General features: G+C 36.0%; 1 protein-coding gene across 1 annotated transcript in view; it reads left to right on the top strand.

The window, feature by feature from the left end:
- Window positions 1-8,317: 8,317 nt before the first annotated feature.
- LOC144967675 (bile acid-sensitive ion channel-like) overlaps window positions 8,318-9,549 on the top strand; it is a 30,558-nt gene continuing 29,326 nt past the window's right edge. Inside the window, exon 1 of the mRNA XM_078905202.1 lies at window positions 8,318-8,571. The gene's annotated coding sequence lies outside the window, so the exon portion shown is untranslated. The remainder of the gene's footprint in view (window positions 8,572-9,549) is intronic.

The raw sequence follows: 9,549 nt of genomic DNA, 5'->3' as shown, positions 1-9,549 counted from the left end.
TATTGGACTTAGGAAACGTTTATTTTTTGTTTTATTGGGGGAATATTAAATAATAATAATAATAATAATAATAATAATAATAATAATAATAATAATAATAATAATAATAATAATAATAATAATGATGATGATAATAATAATAATAGTAATAATAATAATAATAATAATAATAATAATAATAATAAATAATAATAATAATAATAATAATAGTTATTATTGATAGTTATTATAGCTTATAGCTTATTATAGCTATATAAGAGATGAGTGACGCTAATTTCGTTCCTTCTAAGATATTCTCAATTTTCCTCATCTAGATCTTTGTGGCAGAATAACAGATTGATTCTGTGGGTTACATATACAAGCACACGTACACACAGACACAGACACACACACACTCACACACACTCTCACACACACACACTCACACTCACACACTCACACACAATCATACACACACTCATACACACACTCTCACACACACGCTCACACTCACACACACTAGTGACGGCTGGTATTGGAATAGTCATGCATGCCCTCAGACCTAAAAAATAAACCTCTTGAGTTTTTATTTCGTTGATTGCCAACTCCAATATTTGTTTTAAGTATAATAATCGGAAACCGGCACCATGGCAAAAACCGAACACGGGTCATTGAATTTCGGACTGGGTACATCTTGGCAAGCATCTAAAAATGGCTATATTGTGCAACACAGACAGGATATAGAGGGACATAGAAATGGTTTTAAAAATACTTTCTTCCGGTATTATTTTTGTTTCTTTTTGTTCTTGTTTTGTTTTATTTTATTTGGGGGGGGGGGGGGGGGGGGGGTGTATGGTATTTGCTTCGTTCATACCGAGATTCGATTCCCCCTACCGAGCTTTTATGACTGCGAACAATAACCTTGACCTTATTCATATGCGGAGTAGAGCTGCATTTCCGTTTATGCTAGGATGATTCCAGTTTTCCCGTAAATTAAAAAAAAAAAAAAAACACACGAGGAATATCTTGTATGTATTTATTTATTCATTCACTTATTTATTCACCTGTTTATTTTTTTTCTTTGTTAATTAATCAATTAATTATTTTATTTATCCATTTCTTGATTTATTTATTCATTAATTCTTTTGTTTATTCATCTGTTTCTATCGTCCATGGATTTATGAAATAACATTTTTTTGTTGCCAAAACGGAATGAAATTTCATTCTGCATCTGCCTGGTCCATTTAAACGGTTGTTAATAATAATGATAATAATAATAATAATAATAATAATGATAATAATAATAATAATAATAATAATAATAATAATAATAATAATAATAATAATAATAATAATAATAATAATATGCCAGAAGACTGAAAGTTCGAGAGATTTCTCTGTCGTCAATCTGGAATTTAGTAATGTGTTTATGTCTTTATTGTTTTGTTGGTTATTTTTTTGTTGTTGTTGCTGAAGAAAGGTTTTGAACCCGAAACGATTCGTGTTTGATTTTGTTCTTTTTTGAAGCTGTTATGTTCATTTTTATTTATTACTTTTTACAGTCAACAGCTTCTAGCAGCCTATTAACACTTGTAACACTTGTATTGTTCTAGAATTCGGCAGTAAACAGGTTGGTGAAGGCCGATGGAGAAGGAAGTGATAAATCTTGTTTTTAATTCCAGAAAATGAACGGACATGATAAGATTAAATTTAACATGGAGCTGGGAGTGCGTCACGTGGTTTTTATCGATCAAAAGTTTTAATTTTTATATAAAACCTAAGACCAAAAGTTTTAATAATTATATAAAATGCAATAGTAGAATTAATAACGTCATGAGTGAAAAATGTACGAGACTGGTAGTGCAAGCATTTGTAACTAGTAGAATTGATGACAATAATTCAAAAACTTCAAAGCAATGCTGCAAGAATCAAAATTGGGAAACAGAGAAAATATTGTCATCCTGTTTTAAACAAATAATTTGGTTGCCTGTCGAGAGAAGAGTCGAGTTCAAGACGGCTTGTAAATTTTCAGATGCATTCATGGGTTAGCACATAATGCCAAATGTCATCGATATCGGAGTCCAGCCCACCTTGGGATCTCCGCTCCCCACAACACACCAACCACTTTAGAAAGAAAAATGTCTTCAACAAAATTCTCAGAACGTGTATTTTACTTTGCGACACCATAAATCTGGAATTCTCTCTCAGTCTTTACCAGAAGTGTTCATACTATCGAGTGCTTCAAGTCTAGACTGAAGACAGAATATTTTAGATTACATTTTCGTTATTACGTATGGACACCACCGCAGGGTAATCGCAATAGGGGAAGACCACTGGAAACCTGGAGAAGATCGGTGGAAAGAGAGATGACATCCTTTTGTTGGACCTGGGGTGAGGTCCGGAAGCTGGCAGAAGACAGAAGTAACTGGTGCTCCTTACTGTCGACCTTATGTGTTTGTGAAACACCAAAGAGGAGTCAGTAAGTAATACATATTTCAAAATCCCATTCTTCATATTCCATCGGGATCAGCATTACTTAATTGATCATCTACAAATTGTAACATAATTTAATTTTCTCAAGATCTCATATCAAGACAAAGCGTCACTGAACACGTCAGATGGCGGTAACAAGGCAGTCCTTCAGGCCCATGGAGCTGGAGTTTATCCCGGTTTCTATAGCATGAAACGGACAATAGCAATTGCTTGCTACCCTTTGAATAAGACGCTAGTCTATCACAAAGTACTTCCCATCATATCTAACAGATCCAAATACCCAATCACTGCTGGGTGGACAGAGGGGGGGGGGGGGCGGAGGGTCAGAAAAACATCGCTACTGCTCCTGGAATCGATCAAGGCTCCTTTGATTGATAAGTGAGTGCTCTATCAGCTGATCTATCGGGACCCCGCGATGGAGATTAACGCTATATAGATTATATCATGTATTACTTATTTATCATGACATGCATACATATTTCTTTTTTCCTATTTTTCTGGATTTTTTATTTGTTGGTGAAGTATGACCGTTTTAATTGCTATTATTTTCGTTGAGGAAGTATTCATTTGTCGAAACGTTCGGTGTCAAGTATTTTTGTTCTTTTTAAGGTCTTATATCATTGTGAATGTTTTATTGTTCGAGTCCATTGCTTCTATACGTTTATTATTAACTTTGATTTAAATATTCATGTATTTATTGACATTTCTGTCTTTACACCAAAGATAGAATGTGTATCATCTCCACGAGCCATGGATACACATTTACACTATCTTTATTTGGTCGCTGAAAAGAGTTTAACCCTTTCATGCGGTGTTTCAAAAAGAGTCGAAGTGGAGATGGATAGGCCATATTATACTTAGTAAAAACCTGTTTGTAACATCACGTGATAAGCTCTGACTTGTTTGGAGTTGGCGACGGACCACGATTGAGGAAGTAATGATGGGTGGATGTGTGGTCTAGTGGTATGACACTCGCTTTCAAATCAGGAGGCCTTGGATTCGAGCTTCGCTCAGCGCATAGTTGAGTCCTTAGAAATCGCTCTTTACTCACATTCTCTCATCTTACTCGGGTGTAAATTGAGTACATTGCCGTTAACAGAGTTGTTTCTGTTGGTAAGAATTGTAATATCGCCTAACAGGTGTCATGTCTCGTTCTACATGTTACGTGTTGCTCTTGGTCAGGGACCTTTTGTAAAGCGCTTTGAGCACGCTTGGTAGATATTGCACTATATAAAACCTCAGATAAGCTCAATGATACACATAAATCAAGCGGAGAAGACAGCCAAAGGTAGAGTCAAATGGCGAAGCATCAGTCATGGTCGATGTTCCGACTGGTGTGAAAGGCTTTTGTTAGAGTCACTCGGTGATTTGACTTTATTCTTTCTTTGAGAAATTTTGGTGTCAATTCTATGACACTCGACTTTGGTACTAAATGTTCTTGGTTTGAGTCCAGAAAGGGGATGGAGCAGGCACTTGTGTTGAAAATAACAAGAAATGAAGTGAGTAGGAAAGTGCCAGAAGACAATAGAGAATATAAATTTCTCGGCGGCGATGGGGGCTCGAACCTGCGACCTTGGTGGTGGATAGTTCACGCAGTAAAGGCACGATCTCCCCGGCCAGGCGAAGTTGTCGTACCAGTAAGGTCGTGGGTTCAAGCCCCCTTCGCCGCCGCGAAATTTTTATTCCATATTTTCTTCTGGAACTTTCCTATTTACTGCATAATTTGGTTTTAGCCTCGCTCTGGCGTTATAAAAGTTGAGCACTTTAAAAATGCTCTTATTCACGTTCTCTCACTTTAATCGGATGTAAGATGAGTATCTCGCCGAAAATTGAGTTGAGTCTGTCGAAACAAATTTAATTAATGATAGGTGGCTAACACGCATCATGTCTTGTTCTGCAGGTTCATGTCTACTGTGGATTTAAGACAAATTGTGAAACTGTTTGAGCAGAGTTAGTCGATATTGCACTACATTAAGTAGTCCTTCAGACCCACCAGGCTCATGGAGCCGGAGTTAATCCCGGTTTCAATAGCGTGAAACGGACTATTGCAATTGCTTGCTACCCTTTGAATAGGACGCCAGTCTATCGCAAAGTACTTTCCGCCATATCTAACAGACCAAGCTACCCAATCATTGCTGGGTAGACAGGGAACAGAAAAAATCTCGACTGCACCTGAGATCGATCTCTGTCCATTTGATTGTGAAGCGAGTGCTCTACCAACTGAGCTATCGGAACCCCCAGCACTACACTAAAGCTCTTTTTTATTATCTGCACACATTTGCATTTATGAGAAAGAAAACAATTTATGGGCTGTTTTATATATTAATGCAATGGTCATTGGGCTGAGGGTGTTTTCAATACGACTTTAAGACCGTAGCAGATTGGGTGATCTTTTTTTAACTTTAAATTTTATATAGCGCAATATCCACTAAGCGTGCTCAAAGCGATTTACAAAGGGTCCCTGACCAACAGCAACACACAACATATAGAACGAGATATGACGCTTCTTAGGCGACATTACAATTTTTTTCGACAGACAACGCTGTTAATGGCCAAGTACTCATTTTACACCTGAGTACGGTGAGAAAATGTGAGTAAAGAGCCTTTTCTAAGGACTCAACTTGCGCCGAGTAAGGTTCGAACCCAGGACCTTCCGTTCCGAAACGGGTTTTTTCTTTAGTAAATCGTCTCAACGATCAGGTAATTTCTGTGATGTCCGGCTGGTAGCTCGTCTGACAGGTAATCTATGAGTTTTAGATTCCATTCTCATCTGAGGATGGCTTGTATATTGAGCGGTGGATCTTTAAAAATATTGTTTTCTTTCTGCGTTATCTCGTACTGTTCCATAGAATCTGTTCAGATTTTTCTACAGATAACAAGGGAGACAATCGTGATTTGAACGAGATTTAGTCTGGCATGGAGAGGGTTAAAATAGAACACAAATAATAAACTCACATTTCCAACAGAGCTAGAATAAACAACTCAGGTATAAATAATTAAATATTCATTTATTTTTCATTGTTAAAACAAAATACACAAAACTATTTTTAAAACACATCAATATGCAAAACAAAAGAAAAATAAAAAAATAAATAATTTTTAAAAACCCCAAAAGTTCGTTGAACTTATGGCCAATGTTATTTGTTCAATGATTCTCATAACTTTTTGTTTAATCTTAAAATCTACATAGACAGATTGACTATAACCATTGATATGCAGTTGAGGTTGGACCAAATGGTCAGTTTTCTGGCTCCCCACTTATAGAAATAACATCAATATTATTTTAAAAGTCCTTCAGAGCCACCAGGCTCAAGGAGCCGGAAATTATCCAGGTTTCTATAGCGTGAAAGGGAATATAACAATTATTTGTCATCCTAGTCTATCGCAAAGTACTTTCCGCCAAATCTAACAGACTCAGCTACCCATTCACTGCTGGGTGGACAGGGGGGGGGGGAGGTCAGACAAAAAAAAATCTCGATTGCACCCTGGATCGATCTCGGTCCCTTTTGCGTGTGAAGCGAGTGCTCTACCAACTGAGCTCTTGGGACCCCCGGTTGAACTTATGGCCAATGTTGTTTGTCACTGATTCTCAAACTTTTTGTTTAATCCTAGAAATTATGAGCTATAGATTCTGTGTTTATCCAGGTTTTATTAGCCTGGTTATATTATTTAAAAAGTTAAGCTTTTATATAGAGCGATATCCACTAAACGTGCTTTAAAAAAAGGGTCCCTGCCCAACAGCAACACATAACATGTAGGACAAGACATGACGCTCGTTATGTTAGACGATATAACAATTTTCTAATGACATAGACAACTCTGTTAACTGCCAGGTACTCATTTTACACATGAGTACGGCGAGAGAATGCGAGTAAAGAGCCGTTTCCAAGGACTCAACTATGCGCCGAGCGAGGCTCGAACCCAGGACCTTCCTATCCGGAAGCGAGGGTCATACCACCAGACCTTATAGCCGCACATTAAGTAGTTTATTCAGAAAATACTTTCCACCAGGTCAAACAAATCCAGCTACAAAATTACTACTAGGTGAACAGGACAGAGGTTAGAGAAAAACTTAGAGTTAATGCTGGATCAAACCCAGGTTCTTTAACACATGAGTCAGGTGTCCCAACACATAGGACTTGCAGCTTTTTATAGAACATAGCCCTCGTTACAGACCGATTATCACTACTCTACCGAAAAGAATTTTGTTTTATTTTGACACACAAAAAAAAACTCAAAACATTTTACTTCAGATACCGGTATATTAAAAAGGCTCCAAATATGTTTTAAAATATATGAATAAATAAAATAAAATTCCCTTTATTCATCCCAGAGAGGAATTTTGTCTCTAGGTTATATTCCAAGGGAAGACTGGATTAACCCAGGCGGGAGCCCCAGTGCAGCGCCACAAATTGAGCTAAGGCGAAGTGACTTGTTCAAGGCCACACAGCACAGCGGCGGATGATCGAACTCAGTACCTTTCGGGTACGAAGCAAAGACCGTACCGCTGATCCACGCTCTCCCCAATCTCAAATCTGATCACATGACCCCAAATACAGGGTGTGATTTATGACTTTTAACAAGTTTGTGCGCCATTTCATTTAGTTGAATATTGAAGTGAAACCTTCTGACCAAAGTGAATAAAAATGTATTTTGGCATTGTTTAACATCCCAATACAATATAGATATCGATACATGAAATCACCGAATCGTCTTCCCGATACCTTTAGTTGGTTAATTAAGCCCAGCTCTATAATTAGTAACTCATTCCTGCAGACGACTGAATGAGTGACTGGTCAAAACTTCTTGTAAATTCTTAATGAGGTTGCCATGACTTCACTCAATTGTTACTGCTGAGCTGGGAATGTTTAATGCTGAATGGAGTAAGTTAGCGGCAATCAATTAGCTTTGATTGATTGATTGAGTTATGTTATATAATAATGACGGTGATGTAATGATGATGATGATGATGATGATAATAATAATGACAATAATAATAATAATGATGATAATAATAATAATAATAATAATATAATAATAATAATAATTATTATTATTATTATTATTATTATTATTATTATTATTATCATAATAATAATCATAATAATATTAATAACAATAAGAATAATGATGATCATAATAATAATAACAATAAATAATAATAATAATAATAATAATAATAATAATAATAATAATAATAATAATAATAATAATAATAATGATGATAATAATAATAATAATAGTAATAATAATAATAATAATAATAATAATAATAATAATAATAAGAAGAAGAAGAAGAAGAAGAAGAAGAAGAACAACAACAACAACAACAACAATAATGATATAATAATAATAATAATAATAATAATAATAATAATAATAATAATAATAATAATAATAATAATAATAATAATAATAATAATAATAATAATAAAAATTATAATAATAATAATAATATAATAATAAAAATAATAATAATAATAATAATGCGGCTAAAAATAACAATAATAACAATAACCCCCACTTTTTGATCTCCCTCTTTTCCTGCCCTCTTTATACGTGATTACACCACCACCCCCCCCCCCCCCCCCCCCCCCCCCCCCCCGCCCCTCCCATGTGTACATAGACTACTAATCGAACCGATCACTTCCACAAACCAATTCCCCAAGATCGATAGAAATCAGGGTTGAGTCTAAATGTGGTAGGGTGTCTCTCACGCACACACCCCTTCCCCTCCTCATCCCACATACACACTTCCACAACTCCCTCCTCCCCCCCCCCCCCCCCCATCCCCCCCAACCTCTCGTCATCGACATGTAGCCATGTGGAGATGGAACTGAAACTCACACTAAGACCAACAGTCTGTGAGAACCGTCTCAGTTTCCATACCGGTCATCAATCGTCCGTGACAGTTCGTTCCAGGTCATCGAAGTGTGGATGGATGGAAAGTTCATTCTAGTTTCTTTTGAACATCTTGTCAGATTGAACAAACTTTCACCAGTATTAAAACGTCAATAGATATTTCTGTTGTTGAATCTAACTTTTATTGATATTGATTTTTTCGAAACAATTTGAATCTTTCAAAACTTGTGGAAAACGGTAAGTAGATTGCACTGCGATTGATGCCTTGGTTAGAGTTATTTTTCCTTGACATAAACCCTAAAGAAAGTTTTTTTAAATTCTTCTGAGTTTAAGTAGAGTGACTTATTATTATTTTCATTAGTTCTGTAAATATAATAAAACAAATATTTGTATTTTGGACAATAAATGTTTTAGTCACACTTATAGCCAACCATTGTCTTTGGCACCCAGCTGTGATTGGATCACATGGATAGCTATTCTGTTAAACCTGGCGGAAAGTACTTTCCGATAGACTATCGATAGTCCGACCCAAAACACGGAACAGTTACTGTCAATTAAATCTAGACTACAGAAAATTAATAATTGTATAAGTAAAAAACAAATACAGACAACAACAAAATAACAAAATAGCTCCACCTCTTGGAATGTTTTAAAGGTTGTATTATTTTAAATACTTCGTTTATTTGTGCGGCTATGTGGTCTATATGACACTCGATTTCGGACCGGAAGATCCTGGGTTCGAGCCTCGCTCGGCGCATAGTTGAGTTTGTCACGTCTATGTAGGATGTTTGAAAGGAAGGAGGTAAGTATAGATAGGAGTCAGATAATTTTCCCCATAGACAGCGCCGGGTGCCACTTTTGTCCCATTTTATTGATGGTTAAAAAGTTCATGGCACCTGACTGATAGTAATAGAATGTTTTAAGTTTAATGAAATAGGTAATTAGGTCAATGTGGAGTGGTAGAATATTGGCACGTTGTGGATAGATAGGTTCAGAAGGTAAGTATTAATCCCCGTTAAAGTAAAGTATTTTTATATAAATAAACAGAACATTTTAACATTCAATGAATAGTGGGGTCGTGAGGGATTCGAACCAATACCCTTACATCACCACTATCCATATATGAAATCAATGGAGCACATTGCGTTACTGGGATGGGGAAGGATATGTATCAATGAGAACATAATAATCAATGCATATAAATACTAAATAGAA

Source organism: Berghia stephanieae, chromosome 3 (assembly GCF_034508935.2).
Source record: "Berghia stephanieae isolate SIO BIC M18660-M18661 chromosome 3, UCSD_Bste_1.3, whole genome shotgun sequence".
Classification (NCBI taxonomy): Eukaryota; Metazoa; Mollusca; class Gastropoda; order Nudibranchia; family Aeolidiidae; genus Berghia; species Berghia stephanieae.
The sequence above is the reverse complement of the archived record's forward strand: the minus strand, read 5'-3'. Positions and strand labels throughout refer to the sequence as shown.